An 18,112-nucleotide genomic window follows, 5' to 3' on the forward strand; every position below is an offset into this window, starting at 1 on the left:
CAGTTAGAGTGCCGGATTTGTGTGCCGCCTCTCTGCTTGCAGTAAAGCCCCAATAAACTCTGAAAAGCTCTCCCCTTGGATCCTGCACTAATTACAACAAACAGAATTCTTTAATGTATTTCTGGGCTCCCTAGAAAGTAAGGGAAATTCCCATGGCCAGACATGGACAAAAAAGAGAGCAAGATCAGCAAACTGAAACTCACATGTAAAAGGCAGAATTCGCTGGAGTGCAAACAGCAATACTATGGAGAGGAGACTAGCCCTGTGCAGAAGGCAAGGTCAGAGATCTGACCAAGACTTCAACTTCAATCAGGGTAACTCTGAAGGGGACTGAAGTAGATCCAGATCTCTAGAACTCCTTGCTTCTCATCAGAACTATATATCATTCTCTGAAAAAATAACCTACCAATCAAGGTCTGATGGGATTATCAGATTAGTTCAATGAAAAATGAGCTCACAATGGAAAGTATCAAACATATATGAAATGGGTGAGAACCAGCCAAATGATTTTGACCTTCAAATGCTTTAGATGTTGGAATCGTAATACCTAAGATATGATAACCCTGTATTAAATCACCCTATATTAAATAAAGAGCTAGAATAAAGAACTAAAAATGTTCATGGGGCAGAAAATTATCAAAACTAATCAGGCAACTATGAAAATGAGTAACACAGAACTTTGAGAAGTGAAAAAAATTTTTGAAATTTAAAATTCAGTGGCTGAGTTAAATAGTGGATTAAGACACAATTGAATAGACAATTAGTGATCTGGAAGACAGAGCTGATGAGATTTCTGAGAATGTAGCTCAGAGAGGGAGATGGATGAAAGGCTAAGTGATATGAAGGATGAAATGAGACGGAGTAATAAAAAATAAAAGAGGGTCAATATTCAAAGAAGTAATGGCTGAGAAAATGTCCAGAACTGATGAAAATTTATAAATTTACAGATATGGAAACATAAAACATAAACATAAATATATCAAACAAGACTAAGTAAATAAATTCATGTAATATTGTAGTGAGGGTGCAGAAGAACCAGTGACAAAGAGGAGATCCTAAATCCCGCTTTGCAACAAAGCAAAGCAGATCATCCCCAAAGGAATGATAATTAGATTGACCAGTAATGGAAGCCAGAATACAGTAGAATAAGATCATCAAAGTGCTAAGAGAAAGTAACTATCCAAAAAACAAAAACCAAAGACAAACAAGTGAAAAAAACCACTTTCAAGGTTGAGGGCAAAACACAGTTTATAATCAGTGAACTTCCCTAAAAGAATAACTTCAGAAGAAGGAACACAGTCTCAGAAGAAGTGCAAGAAAGAGTGAAAATTTTGGTGAACATGTAGGTAAACACAAACCAGACATTATCTTTAAGGTAAATATAATAATAATAACTGCCTCAATAATAACAGTAAAATACAAATATGAGGTTTAAAGAGGACAGATCTAAATTGTCCAATGACAGTACCATGTCATTCAGGAGAAGCGTGACTGTATTAAGGCATTTGAACATTCTTTTGATGTTTCCTATACTGCTGAGATGGAGAAGGAAATGGCAACCCACTCCAGCATTCTTGCCTGGAGAATCCCCATGGACAGAGGAACTTGATGGGCTACAGTCCATGGGGGTCACAAATGGTCAGATATGACTTAACAACTAAACTACCACCACCATGCTGCTGAGAAGAAATGTTTAGATGTTGCTTAACAATGTTAAGTGTACAAGGTAAAAAGCAAATGCAGTAAGTAAAAGAATATAAATTAAATGGATAACTTAAAAAATGTGGAAGAAAAAAAATGTAAAGTTAAACCAGTAATAACCATAAAAAGCAAGAAGAATAAAGCAAGAGAAAGTAAAGAGGAAAAAAAATACCAGGCAAGGAGGAGGTACACAGTAAGCTCTAAGAAGCAAATACAAACATGTCAGCCAAAACAATAAATATAAAGAGACTTAAGTCACAAGATAAAATATCAGAGCTCACCATACTGGATAGAAAATATAAATATATGCTGTTTCAAAGAAATAAGTCTAAAAGATAAGGACACACACAAAAAAGTTGAAAGTAAAAGGGTAGAAAAAATATACTAGATCAAGTTTAATAAATCTGGAGCAGCTATATTGATGGGGCTTCCCAGGTGGCACTCGTGCTGCCTGCCAATGCAGGAGGCATAAGAGATGCAGGTTCGATCCCTGGGTCAAGAAGATCCCCAGGAGAAGGGAATGGGCTACCCACTCCAGTATTCTTGCCTGAGAATCCCATGGACAGAGCAGCCTGGCGGGCTACAGTCCACGGGGTCACAAAGAGTCAGACACGACTGAAGCAACTTGGCATGCATGCATATTGGTATAAAAATATACTTTCAAACAAAGAGCCTAGAAGTCATTACATCTTAACAGGGTTAATCTTCAGGAAGATACACAGGCTATTTACTTACATTCATCTCATAAAATAACTTTAAACGTGCTAGACATATAGAGAGAAAATGAACTTACTTTCATAGTGAGAGTTCAACACATCTCTCTACTGACAGATGAAGCAAATAAAAACTGAGGAAAGATACATTTGAGCAACATAATCCACTAACTTAATTAAAACTCTGTACCCCATATCTCTGTGTGTGTGCTAAGTCGCTTCAGTCATGTCCGGATCTTTGTGTAGCCCACCAGGCTCCTTGGTCCATGGGATTCTTCAGGCAAGAATATTGGAATGGGTTGAAATACCCTCCTCCAGGGGATCTTCCCAACCCAGGGATCAAACCCACTCTTATGTCTCCTGCATTGGCAAGCGGATTCTTTATGCTAGTGCCCCTTGGGAAGCCCGTTATACCCAGTATGTGTCTGTGTCTGTGTGTGTTAAGCCACTTCAGTCATATCCAACTCTTTGCGACCCCATGGACTGTAGCCTGCCAGGCTCCTCTGTCCACGGGATTTTCCAGGCAAGAGTACTGGAGTTGGTTGCCATGCACTCCTCCAGGGGATCCTCCTGACCCAGGGATCAAACCCTTTTTTGTCTCCTGCATTGGCAGGCAGGTTCTTTACCACTAGAACCATCTGGGAAGCCCCTGTACCCAGATCATAGCTTTTTAAGCACATAAAGATCATTTATAAAAAAATCAACCACAATGTTGAATTATAAAGTAGTTCTCAACCAACTGCAAACACATTCCTGTTGAGCAAGTAAGGTGTAAGTCAGTAACAAAAAGGTAACCAAACAATCACCACCGCCAGCAGCAGTAGGCTGGTTAGGCAGATCCACTTTACCACATTATTTAGGGAGTGCAACCTCCTCCATGTTGACGCCCGAACATTCCCTAGGGTATTGTTGTCATCTGCATGGGTGAAGTTAGGACACATTTGTCTGCCAGCTTGTGGAAAGAAAAGGCGCCCAGGGCAAGCGATTTTACTTTAAACTCATGCTGCATCAGTGCTCATTTAATCACATGGAGGGGTCACAGTCAACTCCAAGAAAGCTGAAAATGTCATCTCTGACTGCAATCATGTCCAGGAGAATGCAGAGACCAGAGCTGGAAGACCAAACCGACAGTTTGCCGCATGCCAGACTCCTTCTCTAAAGTATAATATTGTTATAAAAACCACAAAAGAATAGTAGGAAAAAAAAAAAAAAAAAAGAAATAGCTGGCCAATCTCACTCATGAAAAGAGATATAAAAACCTGAAACAGGAATAGGAAAAAAAATCTTATTCCAACTATTTAGAAAATATATAAACCGAATTAACAGATATATATGTGTGTGTGTGTGTGTGTGTGTGTGTGTGTGTGTGTGTGTGTGTGTGTGTATGTATAAAACAATCATCTCAGAGTTGACCTACAGCCAGCTGATGCTTACAGAGCAGAAACTGAAGACAATGGGAAGCTGACTCACTCAAGCTCACATGGTAACTGAAGGCTCCAAGTCCCCACCTCCACCCTACCCTCTTGGATGCTGCCCAGACGTGTAAAGCAGCCAGGACGTTTGTAGAGGACACACCCTTTGTAGTTACATCAATTATTTCCATTTCTCTGAGTCCAGTACAAACCAGACAAGCCTTTGGTTTTCTGGACTTTTCAACTAGCTTCATGAGTCCTGGAACAGCTCTTACTTTACAGAGCACCCCGACGGGCATTCTTCCTTCAAGTCTCACAGAAACCCAGTGAGGTCGGTGGCATTAGCATTACTGCCAGATCGCAGATGAGGACGCCAGAGCTGGCCTCTTGGGTTGCTTTGGTCATTTACTCATTCCTGGGGATCATCTACTGCTGGGTCCCCAGAAGTGCTCCCTGCAGAACTGTACCACTAGTTCCTCCTGAAGGTGTTTCTGGAGGCAAGGGACAGCCTTGTTCTGAGAAGCCCCAGAGGGCAGACACTGCAGGCCAGAGGGTGAAGGGCACCAGCCTGGGTTCAGCAAGTGTGATTCCTCCAGCTGTCTCTGGAAGGAGCCCCCACCCCACCCCGAGCCTGCTGCTTTGATGTCCCTGTTTAAAGACTAAAGCAGGATTATGGCTCTCCTTTCCTCCCCCTACACCACACACACACACACACACACACACACACACACACTTCACACATTATTTATAGATTTATAGACGGGCAGGAGGCTCTGCTGGAGGTGAAAGAGGCCTGGACTAGAAATCAGACACGCCGAGTTCTGACTTTGGCTGTGTTACTCACTCGCATGTGATCTTGGACAAATCACTTCACCTTTCTGAGCCTCATTGACAGCACACAACCCGAGGCTTCTATGAAGCACCTGATGTACAGGGATGCCTGGGGGGTCACAGTAAGAAGATGTCATTGGCAGCAATAATATTTTTCAATACAGGAGTCAGGTCTGTTCTCTGGCTCAGCAGCCTCTCTTGAGCATCAGCTTTTGGGGGCTGGCCAAGGGACCCACAAGTCCTAGCTGTATTAAGTAAGATAGAGGTTCATCTGTTGTAACAAAACCTCAAAATAACAGTAGCTTAAGTAAGATGGAGTGTATTTCTCTTTCATATTACAAGCAACCCAGGCTTGGAGTCAGGGCTCCATCATGTCAGTGGCCCAGTATCTTCTACCTGTTGCTCTGCCCACCCTTGGGTGTTGCCCCTGCCATCTCTAGTGGGTCAACTGGCCACCACCCTGTGTTCCAGGAAGCAAGCTGGAGGAGCCAGGGCTCACCTTCCCCCTTAAAAGCATAATCCAGACGTTGTTCACATCACTTCCACTCATCCCACCAGACAGAACTTAGTTGTATGACTGCGCCGACTTAGAGTGAAGACAGGATCTCTCACCTTTAGATGAGAAGCCATACATCCAGCTGAAAAGTCTACTAATATTAAGAAAGGGGGACAGACATCGGAGGGCAATTTTCAGTCTCTACCACACCATCTCTCTCCTTTCACCCTTGAGGGGGATAAGGAACTTCTCAGACTGAAAAGGAGCTTTCTAGGGGTGTTCTAGATTGGCAAGCATGTTGAATTTGCAATGACATTTAGAGGCCCTCTTTGGAGACACTGAGTCAGAGAACTCAGCAAATAAACACGGTCTATTCATGGTCAGCTCTGGAGTCCATTTTTCTTCCCACTCTCAGAGGAGAAACTTGAACCAGCTGTTAAAAGACAGAGCCAGGAATCAACACACATGTCAGCAAAGCGGGGTGAGCGGGGGCTTCTTTTTCTTTAAAATAAATTCACACATTTATTTGGCTGCACCACATCCTAGTTGTGGCATGTCGCATCTTTCCTGGCGGCGCACAGACTCTTTAGGTTTGGCACATCAGCTCCAGAGCAGGCGGGCTCAGCAGTTGTGTTGCTCAAGCTTAACAGCTCCACGGCACATGGACCCTTAGTTCCCCGACCAAGGATTGAACCTGTGTCCTCTGCTTTGCTAAGTGGATGGTTAATCACTGGACCAGCAGGAAAGTCCCCAGGGCTTCCTTAATAGCTGTGTCCTGTGCTTAATCTCTCAGTCATGTCTGACCCTTTGCAATCCCATGGACTGTAGCCCACCAGGCTCCTCTGTCCATGGGGATTCTCCAGGCAAGAATACCAGAGTGGGTTGCCATGCTTCTCTCCAGGGGATCTTCCCAACCCTGGGGTTGAACTCAGGTCTCCCACATTGCAGGAGGATTCTTTACTGTCTGAGCCACCAAGAAAGCCCTCCTTAATAGCTGGAGGCCTGTTTACCCAACAGGATGCTGCCAACCCTCAGCAAGACGATTCCCAATCTCCAACTGAGTACCAGGTGGGAACGGGGCACACAACTCAGAGCTGGGGCTCAAGGGCTTCCTCACCCCTCACGGGAGGCTGTGCATCAGAGTCACTGGCAGATTCAGGGCCTCTAAGGACACAGGAATGACAAAGGTGTGTGTCCAGGGGGATGAAGCCAGGGGCTAAGGGGCCACTCACAGAGAGCTGCAGAGCCCCGTGGAGGCCCAACTGACCAACGACAAGGGCCACACACAGCCTCTGGCACCAGGGATGCTGCGGATGACATTCCACCCTCCCAGGGCCCTCAGGCACAGGAGAAAATCAAAACGCCCATATTAGCTTAGCCATTTATAAAGGGCTGCTTGTGCCAGGCATCAAGTCAAAGGCTTTATGTATATGTTATAGAGAGAAATCTCATAGTTATTGCTCCCAAAACCCAATGGGAATTAGGAAAAACCAAAACTAAAAGAAGTAAAAAAAAGTTGCTGAAATCACATGGCTCTGACTTCCAGGCTGGCAGGATTCACCACCAGCACACCGGAAGCCAACGATGCAGGGTGGGAGGCGGTGGGCTTTAGAGTCAGGTGGGCCTTGGTAGAAGCCCCAGCCCTTCTCACACCAGCAACCTCTCTGAGCCTCAGCTTACGCCTCTGTCTCAGGGGCCCAGCGGCTTCCCAGGTGGCTCAGTGGTAAAGAATCTGCCTGCCAATGCAGGAGACGCAGGAGGCAAGGGTTTGATCCCTGGGTCGGGAAGATCCCCTGGAGTAGGACATGGCAACACCCTCCAGTACTCTTGCCTGGAGAATTCCACAGACAGAGGAGCCCTACAGTCCATTGGGGTGGCAAAGAGTCAGACATGATTAGCAACTGAGCACGCACGTGACACCCACCTTGGCTTCATACTGTGGTACTGACAAGACATGTTAAGTGCACAGGTCTTCTCTAGCCCACAGGAAAGAGCACGCACTGAAGGAATGGAATGTTCACTGCTCTCCCATCTTAACTATGAATGCCACGTGCTGCAGGGACCTCACCCAAGACCTCACCGCTCTAACCTGGCATCTCCCTGCCTCCCCGACATCCTCAACTGCCCTACTCCACTGTTTTCGCATTTTTTTAACCTGTATTTTTTTTTCTTTTACATCTTAGCTCTTCTCATCACCTGATGTATCATATATCTGCATTCATTTGTGTTGTCTGTCACCATACGCTAGAATGGACAAGGACGAAAATATTTCTGGTTTTATTCACTACTGTAGCCTTGCTGTCCAAATAAAAACCTGGCAAGGAGCAAGCAGCAGTAAGGTTAATGAACAGGTATCTTCAGGGCCTAGATGCCCACTCTGCTCACAGCTCCTAAGCCCCCTTAGATGACAGCTGCTTCAGCCTCCCCAGAGCGGGACCCTCAGGCACTTGGCCTCCCCTAACAGCCTCTCCCCCTTCCACAGCACAGTAGGTTCTGGAACGTTCCAAGGAATGGGCTTCTTCGGCCAGCGAGGGCAAACCCCAAGAATCAGATAAACACCGGTGGCCCGCCTCCACCCCTCTCGGGGCTGATTCCTGAGGCCCAGGCGTGCCCATTAGCTGCCAGGCCGGCCCTGAATGCTCAGAAAAATATTGCTGCTGCTCTGGAGGCGGCTGCAGCATTTCTCAGAAGAGCCGCGGCCATAATAACCAGGCGTCCGCCTCCCGCCCGGGAGCCCATCAGTTATTATCTGCAGCACAAACACCTACCACTTTGTACTAACATTTTGGCAGTTTCATACAAACAGAGCACTTAGCGCTGCCCCATAACTCTGCGCTCTTGCTGGGCCCCAGCTCCCAGCTGGCACCGGCAGCCAAGTGGTCTGCAGCAAAAAAGTGCAAAAGCAAATGAAACATTTGGGGTTGTTTTTATGGCCTCCGCGACTCCCCCGGCTCCCATGGCAGACACACAAGTATGAGTTCAGACCCTACACGACACAGCTTTTGGACAGGCCTGGGTGACGCCAGCCCTGGGGATTACAACAGGATGGATTGTGCGCCCCGAGTGGCATTTTCCGCCCTCGGCTGGGGGCTTCCGCTGCAGGCGCCGGGGATCCTTAGGCTTGGTGTCTGCCCACCGCCTACGCAGTGGCCGGGCCGCAGTCCTCGCAGCTGGGCACCCCGGCACATGCTGACCCTGCAGGAAGGACAGAAAGCCCCGAACGTGGCCGCTGGCTGCCCAGATATTTGCCGCCCCAGCCCTAGGCCAGCCAGGATCCCAGGACCTGGGCAGTTCAAAGGCCTTGTAGCTTTTCCTGGCAGAGCTGGGGGACTCTAGAGGCCATAGGAGGTGGCAGAGAGTGACTTCTTGGGCTTGGAGCCTGCTTCGCTGTCTACTGCATTGGTTCTTCTGGCCTGGAGATCAGAGAGCTGACCCCATGGTTGGGTGGATGGCCTGGCTGCCTCCTGTCTCCTTTCTGAGCCCTCCCTGTCTCCTTTCTGAGCCCCTCCTCTCTGGCCCATTCAACTAGTTCTTGTCTCTTTCTAATGATCCCTGGATCCTTCAAAAGCTAAAAATGTTTAAGAGAGCTATTAGGACAGCCCTGCTAGGTATCAGGTGCTGTACTGAGCACTTTAATGGCCCTTAACTCTCCTTAACAGCCCTGTGAGAAGGTAGCATTGTCTACATCTGAAAGGCAAAAACACTTGTGCTCAGAGAGGTTAAGTGCCCTGTCCAAGGTCACACAGCTTATGAATGAGGATGCTGGGACAGAAACCCAGACTTGCCTCAATCCAAAGGATTGCCTCTTACTATCTCCTGGGGAGAAATAAGGGAACACAAGAGAGCTTCTGGAGGAGCCCAGACACCCTTGGTGACTTGGGGCTGGAAACACATGCTACGTAACACTAGGCAGTTATCATCGCCTCTCCGGTCTAGAGTATCAGCATCTGTGCAGTAAAGGGCATAGATCTGTTGTTCCCGTAGCTCTCCCTTTTTTTTTTACACTTGGCCACAGTGAGCTCTGCCCTTCAGAACACATCCAACCTTCACTCGGGCCTCCCTGTCTACCCTAAAGTTGCTGCATTGGCCCCCTGTCTGCAAGAGGCACTCCCTCTGCCCACCCACAGGAGCCCCTGAGGTCTGTGCAACTGGCCACTATGTAATAGCTACACTCTTTGTCTTGATGTTCGAGGCCTCTCAAAGTCTGTCGCTCATTATCAGGTACAAAGCGTTCTGGGACACCAGACCCAGAAGACAGGAGGAAGGGGAAGGAAGCTGGGTCCAAAAGAGACAAGGAGATGGGGGCTGACCTGGGTCAGGGCTGTGCTAAACTTGGAGGAAAATAAGGTCCTGGAACTCTCTGGACTCCCGGGGTTAGATGATAGGCACCAAGGCCAGGCTCAGGCACAACTGGAGAGATGGCAAAAGCTACCTTCAACTTAGTTTTGTCTTGGGACTAAGCCAGCTGCTGGAGGTTCAGGCCAGGTCTTGGCTCTGCGGGAACCAAAGGGCTAATCAGAGAAACTGAGGCAGCCATTTGTTCTCATGAGAGACAGTGGGGTTAGAAACGCCCCATTAGTTGTCAACTAGGCCCATGTTGCTGCTCATCTTAACTCTCACCCTCCCAGGATGGGCTGGGGGCTGACGCCTCTCACGTGCAGCCTGTCCTAGCCAGGATGGGCCTGGGAGCTGGTGGAACACACATACAGGTATGACAGACCTTTGTGCTGGAATTCCCGCCGTGTTCTTTGCCTTCAGCTACCGTATCTTCTCCTGTCCTGCTACTCATTTCTCAAGACTCAGTCTCTTCTCCGTCATTACCACCTTCTGCTCCTCCACCAAGCCTGCCCCAGTTTCCCAGGCCTGGTTGGCAGGTCACTTGTACTGCCTTGCCTTATTTTATAGTCTTTTTTTCTCAAAGCAGATCTTAGATTCCTTCAAGAAATCACACTGAAACTTCTCCTTTTGAATCTGCTCACATATTCACTCACTCACTCATTCAACAACAGCAAAGACTTGTCTGAGACAGGCTGTATGCTAAGTGGCAGGGATAGGAGGACAAAGATGACCTTAATCAAGGACTCATCAGACCCGAAATCAGATTATAGAATTTTTGAGTTTGGGATCCACTGGGGCCGTGGCAAGAGTGAAGAGAACTCAGAGAAAGAGCTCATGTGAAAGCTCTTAACGGTGGTGACACAGGGCTAGTCCAACTCTGGGATGTCTAAAGAGTCTGGGGGAGAAGCAGGAAGAGGAACAGGGGAAGAACAGGCTGTGAAGGCAGGCCCAGGCTCTCACTGGACAAACTCAACAGTCCCTGAAGGATTTTGGACCTGAAAGTGACTAGAAGCCATGGAAGGTGAGATGTCTGGTCAGACTCCCCCCTGTAAAAAATTTCTAAAAACTTTGAAGCCCTCACTGCCTATGTAACCTTGGGCGAATATCTTAATAGCTCTGAATTTCAGCTTTTCCTCATCAGCAAAATGGGAAAAATACCCTTTATGAAGCATTATTGCTCAGCAAAGGTTGTTGACAGTAGTGATTATACTAATCAAATGGGATAGTAAGAGACGTCCCCTCAGTCTTTCCACATCATTCCCTTCCCAGAGGGGCCTGGGTGCCAGAGGTTCTCAGAGATTAGCCAGGGCCCTGAGTCTCCTTGCCCGGTGAAAACCTCAGCCTCAGGGTGGCCTGCCGGCCCTTTCGCTGCCCAGCTGCCCAAGCCTGGGAATATCCAGGCCCAGCCCAGCCTAATTACTCCCAGCCTGGCATCCGCCTTTGGTTAAATGCACAGCTCCTTTCACAGGCTTGGAACATCAGCAGTAAACAGAGCATCTGCATGGCGGATGCTGACGTTTAAAAATAGCCCAGCCTTGGGAACCGCATTTCCCTGCCCCAGGGAGTTCCTGGAACAGAAGGACCATCTTCTGCGGATTTAGCCCAGCAACACACTCCGAGTCCCCGGGCCAAAGCAAGAGAGGGGCGGCCATGCTGGTGCAGTTCCACAGCCAGCCACCAGGTGGCGCCGCGGGCGCCGCCTGGGGGGCCGGGAGGGGCCCTGGGCCGCCCCAGCCTTTGGCAGCGCCCTGTGATCCCACCACTTGGCCCTGGGAGTTGGCTGCGGGCAGCGGCTTGGCAGCCTGCGGCTGGGGGCGGATGGTGAGGCCGGTGTGGGGTTTCAGCCTCCCCGGAGGGCCCTCTCGGCTGTGTGCTGAGCAAACGTTCGGGCCTGCTGTCGGCAACATGCGGAACCAATTTTCGGGGAACTCGGCAGCCAAACCATCCACCTTTGGGCGGGAGGCAGGGTCGCTGTCGGGCCTGAGGGCTCAGTGTCTCCTCGTGGCGGGGGGCAAGGCCGGCCTGCCTGGGCAAGGCCTGGAAACACAGTCCGGGCAGGCGCTGAACTCGTTCGCCCTGGGCTGCCGAATTACAGTCCGAGCTCAACTACCACTTTTAATGAAGCATCTACTACGTGCCCAGCTGTGTCCTGCCTTTTCTAAGCATTTCCTTATCAAATCCTCACCACCACCAAGTCTCAGGGAGTGACAGCCAGGGGCACTAAAACATCACCAGAGCAAAGAAATGTGAGGCTAATTCAGGTCCCTGCACAAAGAGAGGAGGGTAAACTGATTCTTCTGCCATCCAAGCACCCCCTCGTCCTAAGCCTCCCCGTGGGAAATACCAGAAGGGCCTGGAGGACACCAGCCAGGGCTGAGAGCGTCCTCGCCTCTGAAACCTCAGAATCACATCTTAAGCCATCTCCTAAACTACTCCACACTAAGTGAGCATAGAACAAATATTTAAAGCACACATCTTTGAAAGACAGAATTGTCAGTTTTTCTGGGTTTTTCATTCTCTGGCCCCAGACACCATGTAATCACTCCCATTTTACAGATGAGAAAACTGAGACCCAGGGAGTCCCCATGGGAGGTAGACGGCTGTAACCAGAAGAGGATTTTAGATGGTCTGACAGGCAGACATAATCAACAGATGGGTCTCTCTGCTTCTTGAACTCGTACATGGAGCTGAGACTCCACTTCCTCATCCATGTTGTGGGTGATAAGAATCATAACAGACTCTCCCTCTGTGAGACTCAAGTGATGTTCAGAAACTCTAAAGTACTGTGTTCCAGAATTGACTATGGTACAGACTGTGGTGTAGAGGAGTCAGGGAGTAGACTGAGGGGGCAGAAGAACCCTTGAAAGAGCAAATATTCCCAGGAAGTTATTCCAGGACTAAACAGGAAGAAGCCAACAGAAGAAGGAAAAACAAGATGGTAGCCTTCACCTAAAAAAAGTGACAGAACTTCCGTGAGAAAGGAAAATGACTCCATAAGAAAAACAAGGAGGGGCCTCTTTTTACCCTTCCCTCCACCCTCACCTTCATCCTTCTAGCTCCTCAGTCATGAATTTTGGCCGCCTCTGAATGTGGGTGGCCATGAGCGTGGGTGGCACTGAGCAGGTGTGGAAGGTCTTGTTGCGTGCCCATGGCGATCAGCAGTCCGGCACCTGAATGTGGTGTCTGGGTGTGCAGGATGACCGGAGACACCTGAGTCACACTGAATGAGGGTGCGTGTGACACTCAGTGGCGGCGTGCAGCTAGTGGGGTGGACACGTGGCTCTGACTGCTCACGATGCCTGGGATGATTTGCTTCAACTCCCACTGGTGTGTCTTGCATCGTCTCCTTTCTCAGAGATGAAGAGGGCGTGACCCTCTCCCCTTCTGCCACTGTGTGGGCAGGAAGAGCAGGATCAAGGGGAGGGAGGGAGCCCATGGCTGTGGGGTGCCAGCGATAGATGCTGGGGACCGTTTCAACACTGAAGAGGGCTGAGAAGGAAGCTTAGGGGCAAGACGGAGTGAGGGGACAGCTCACCTCTCAGTACTCTGCTAGACTGTGACTGTCCTCTCCACCTACTCCCAGGTGGGTGAGCTTGCACTGCAGGCTCATTGTCATGGCCCCCTCATCTTGTATGAGCTTGGATGCAGAGGTCATCTCAGAATCAGGTGGAAGGAGTAATCAGAGTGTGAGGGAATCTTATGTAATTACTCACTAGCATGATCCTTACAGATTCCAAGTTTCACATTCATCATCTCACTTAATTCTCCCAGGGTAGGTTATGATTTCCATCATATGGCCTTGGAAGCTGAGGCTAAGGCAGTGTGCTCTGCAGAGATCAGTCAGTGAACAGTTACTAAAATGCCTCTGGCCAGGTCCTCACTTACTGGACAAAGCTCAAGGTCCTTACCTGGGCTTTTTAGGCCAACTGGATCAGACACATGTAAGCTGCCTCATTCATCGCCAGGCCCTTCCACCCATCCTGGTTCTAGCCATGCACAATGTCTTACTGTTCTTTAAAATTCTTCTGAAATTTTAAAGATTTAAAAATTCTTCTTTCCCCTTTTCTACCTAACAAGCTCCTACTCTGCTTTTAAGATTTGCTCAGTTATCTCAAATATCAGCACAGATTTCTCCCCAAGGCAGAATTTGTATTCCTGTCTTGGAGTGTCCACTGCACTGCTCACTGAGCCCTACTGAAATTCTGACAATGACCTTGGGAACTGTGATTCACTGAGGTCTGCTTGAGACCCATACTGTGCTGGGTACTTAGTACATACTTTATTGATGCATTCCCTAAGGGCTGGCACTAGTGTGAGGAAGATGAGGCACTCAGTTTGGGTGCAGAATTTAAGGGGGTGCCCCCAAAACCCAGTAAACAAGGTAAATAATGTTTCAATGCATTATCTTAAAAAATAAAAAACAGCACCTGTTTGAAACATGCAGTATGCTCACGCACATACCAGTCAACATTTTTCTCTCCAACATGCCTGACTTTTTCCCTAAAAAGGCCCTTTGTGATCAGGGAAATGTTTCTCAGTCCAAAGAGACATTGGGAAGTCATCTTGAAAACAAAAATAAGTTTAAAATGCTTTCCAGGTGATTCCTGGGGATTCTAGAATTGGTTAATCATTGACCTAAAATATTCCGCCCCTGGGACTTCTAAAAAACTTAACTCCTTATTCCCTTTCATGCCAGCAAAATGACAGCCACAGGTACCATAGATTCAGCCAATCCCAACTTTTCTGTTGAAGAGGCTGTCAAAGGCTTCCCTTAGAAAGTGATGATTAAGTCTATCTGAATGAACTAAGAATGAGCCAAAGAAGATTTGGAAAAGAGGGTTCCAGTAAGAGGGAACAGCATGTGCAAAGTTTGAAAAGCTCTTCTAACCCCAAGTAAGTTTGAGTAAACTCTGGGAGTTGGTGATGGACAGGGAGGGCTGGCGTGCTGCGATTCATGGGGTCACGAAGAGTCAGACACGACTGAGCAACTGAACTGAACTGAACTGAACTGAAGTAGAAGGAAGGAAATAATAAAGATGGGAGTGGAAATCAATGAAATAGAAAACAGACAGTCAATTGAGAAAAATCAATAAAACCAAAAGCTGTTTCCTTGAAAAGATCAATAAAATTGATGAGCTTGTAGCAAGAATGAGCAAGAAGAGAAAGCAAAAGATGCAAATATTGAGAATGAAAGAGGGAAGGAGAATAAGGAAATACTATGCAAAGACTCTTTTTCACTTTTGATCAATTATATAAATTTGAAAACTTAGAGGAAAAGGGCAAAATTATTTTAAAAATTATTTTTAAAAAATTACCAAACTTACTTTAAATATAGAAAGTAGAAATTATTTCATATCTTTTAAGTAAATTGATATTGTAATTTAAAGTTTTCCCCCTAAAGACATTCAAGGTCCAAAGGTGTCAGTTATCTCAATTATTTATGAAAACACTGCTAAGCTTACTTAAGCTTATTTTTAAGAGTATGGTTATCTTGATACCAATACTAGACAAAGATATTACAAGAAAAAAAAATCATAGACTAACAGCCTTCATGGATGTGGGACACAAACTCCTTAACACAATATTAACAAATCAAATCTGCAATATAGTAAAAGAAAAACACATCATTATCAAGTGAGGCTTATTCTAGGAATGCAAGGTTGGTTTAATATTTGAAAAGTAATCAATATAATTCTCTATTTGTATGTGTACATTCTTGACTATCTTGTTTTATTTTTGCTTATTTTCTCAAAGGCTACAGTCATATTCAGGCGTCCATGGTGGCTCAGGTGGTAAATAATCTGCCTACAATGCTGGAGACACAGGTTCTATCTGTGGGTCAGGAAGATCCCCCTGCAGAAGGGAATGGTTATCCACTCCAGTGTTCTTGCCTGGAGAATTCCATGGACAGAAGAGAAATATCAATAACCACAGATATAAAGATAATGCCACTCTAATTGCAGAAAGTGGAGAGAAATTAAACAGCCTTTTGATGAGGGTGAAAGAGGAGAGTGAAAAAGCTGGCTTAAAACTCAACATTCAAAAAACAAAGATCATGGCATCTGGTCCCATCACTTCATGGTGAATAGATTGGGGAAAAGTGGAAACAGTGACAGTCTGTATTTTCTTGGGCTCCAGAATCACTGTGGAAAGTGACTGCAACCACAAAATTAAAAGACGCTTACTCCTTGGAAGAAAAGCTTTGACAAACCTATAGAGTATTAAAAAGCAGAGAAATCACTTTGCCAACAAATGTAGGTATAGTCAAAGCTATGATTTTTCCAGTAGTCAGGTACAGATGTGGGAGCTGGACCATAAAGAAGGCTGAGCACCAAAGAATTGATGTCTGCGAACTATGGTGCTGGAGAAGACTTGAGAGTCCCTTGGATGGCAAGGAGATCAAACCAGTTAATCTTCAAGGAAATCAACCCTGAATATTCATTGGAAGGACTGAAGCTGAAGCTCCAATACTTTGGACACCTGATGTGAAGAACCGGCTCATCAGGAGAAGACCCTGATGCTGGGAGAGATTGAAGGCAGGAGAAGGGGGTGACAGAGGATGAGATGGTTGAATGGCATCACCAACTCAATGCACACGAGTTTGAGCAAACTCCAGGAGATTGTGAAAGACAAGGAAGCCTGGCATGCTGCTGTCTATGGGATTGCAGAGTCGGATTTGACTTAGCGTCTAAACAACAATGAACAACTGTCATATCCTGTGGCCTACTGGAACTGATATTTGTTCTTTCTGCTCTCTCAGGACTTCTATCATCACCACCTTATATCACATACAAGCCCATCGCCGACTCCTGATTTGCTCCTGTTTGACTCCCAGACTTCTAATTCTAAGCTTTATCCACCTTCAGTCACATCCTCCCCAACCCAGGCCTCCATTAGCTTTACGTTCTCCCTCACGAGCATCAGTTAGCTGCTCAATCTTGGCTCACAAAGCCACTTTCCTATTTAGTTCAACCTCTTGGCTTTCAGGAGGTGAGTCCCACTCCTCCAGTTCCATCTGGGGGACCAAGTTCAGACAAGCCAGGTGTTCCCAATGAAGGATGGGGCTTTCAGACACTGGCCACTTGTTGCATAGATGGCTGAGAGGCTTTGGTGGGAAAGGGTCTTCCCAAAGGACCCTTCTTGCTTTCTCTATTTACCTGTTTTAAGGAGTCCCATCAAGAGACCCAGACTAGATACTTTCCTACCCACCAACCCTCATGAGCCTAGTGTTACCTTCATACTTAACAGCACCCTCACACAACCTTTTCCTGAAGTATTTGGCTCTGTGGAGTCCCAGGTTCCCACAGAGCCTATAAAAAGGGGACTAATACCCAAGAAAAATGTTTTGAAATTCATAGGCTCCCTTAAATTTTCATGGGATGAGGAAACAGATTTTTAAAGGAAAGGTTAGGAATATGAATATCTGCTGGCCTAATTCATCATATTTCAATTGAGTCCTATAGGACATCTTTAGAATTGATTCATGGAATTCAGCTTCCAAGTAGCTGTTGGTATCTGCTGACTCATTCAAACTGAAAATTTGACTGCCCCAGGGCTTTGACGGTAGAACTAGGAGGCAGGCAGCCACTGAGCCTGCTCTGAAGTTAGAAAAGGGTTGTTTGAAGTTTCCCAAACATACTTTTGTATATGCTTCTTCTGGAATATTCTTGCCACTCTCCTTTTCACCAGATCACCCCCAGTCCTCCTTCAGGTTTGCAGTGTTCAATATGGTAGCCACTAGACTCATGTGGTTTTTAAATTAAATCAAATTAAATTAAAATTCAGCTCCTCAGGCTCACTGATCATATTTCAAGTGCTCAAAAGACACGTGGCTAGCGGCCACGACTTGAGCCAGTGCAGACACAGAACGTTTCATCGCTGCAGAAAGCTGTGTTTGACGGCCTTACTCTATCCTAGATAATCACTAAGCCCCTCCAAAATGATGTTGTGCTAATTTTTGTGAGTTCTTTGTGAGCTCCATGGAGGCTGTAGGACAGTGTGGGGGCTAACAGCTTGTATCCCCTACTGTGTTCTACACAGTGCTGAACTTTGCTTTCTAAAGATACCATTCTAAGAAGAGTCAGTTCAGTTCAATATGATTTGTGGAGCATCTGTGCTGGCCTGGGACCTATGCCAGGTGCTAGAGGTTTTGAAATGATGAACCAAGGGCTGTGTCCTTGAGAAGCGCACTTGCTGGTGTGGAAGGCAGATCATATAAGCATGTAATGACCCAATGGACATGAGGTAGAGGAGAGAGCCCGTGGTAGGGGCCTTGGAAGCACAAAGGAGCAGAGATTAGCACTGGCTGGGGAACTGGGGAAAGCTTTAGAAAGTAGACCATGTCTAAGTAGCTTCTGAAAGGTGAATGGGAGTTCCTCTGATGGCATGATGAAGGAGGGCAATTCAGAAAAGATGCCCGGCATGTTCAAAAGCAAAGGGGCAAGGCATGTTACAGGGAAGGCCCTGGGGGACTACAAGGCACTTGATATTGGTGACCAAACACCGTGTCTCAACCCCCTCATGATGCCTGGCATGGGTTAGCTGTTCAATAAACATTAAAATAGTATGAATTTTGGTTTTAAAACTCAGGCATGCAGAAACCATAAGCTTCAGACCTCAAT

This window comes from Muntiacus reevesi, chromosome 9 (assembly GCF_963930625.1).
Source record: "Muntiacus reevesi chromosome 9, mMunRee1.1, whole genome shotgun sequence".
Taxonomy (NCBI): domain Eukaryota; kingdom Metazoa; phylum Chordata; class Mammalia; order Artiodactyla; family Cervidae; genus Muntiacus; species Muntiacus reevesi.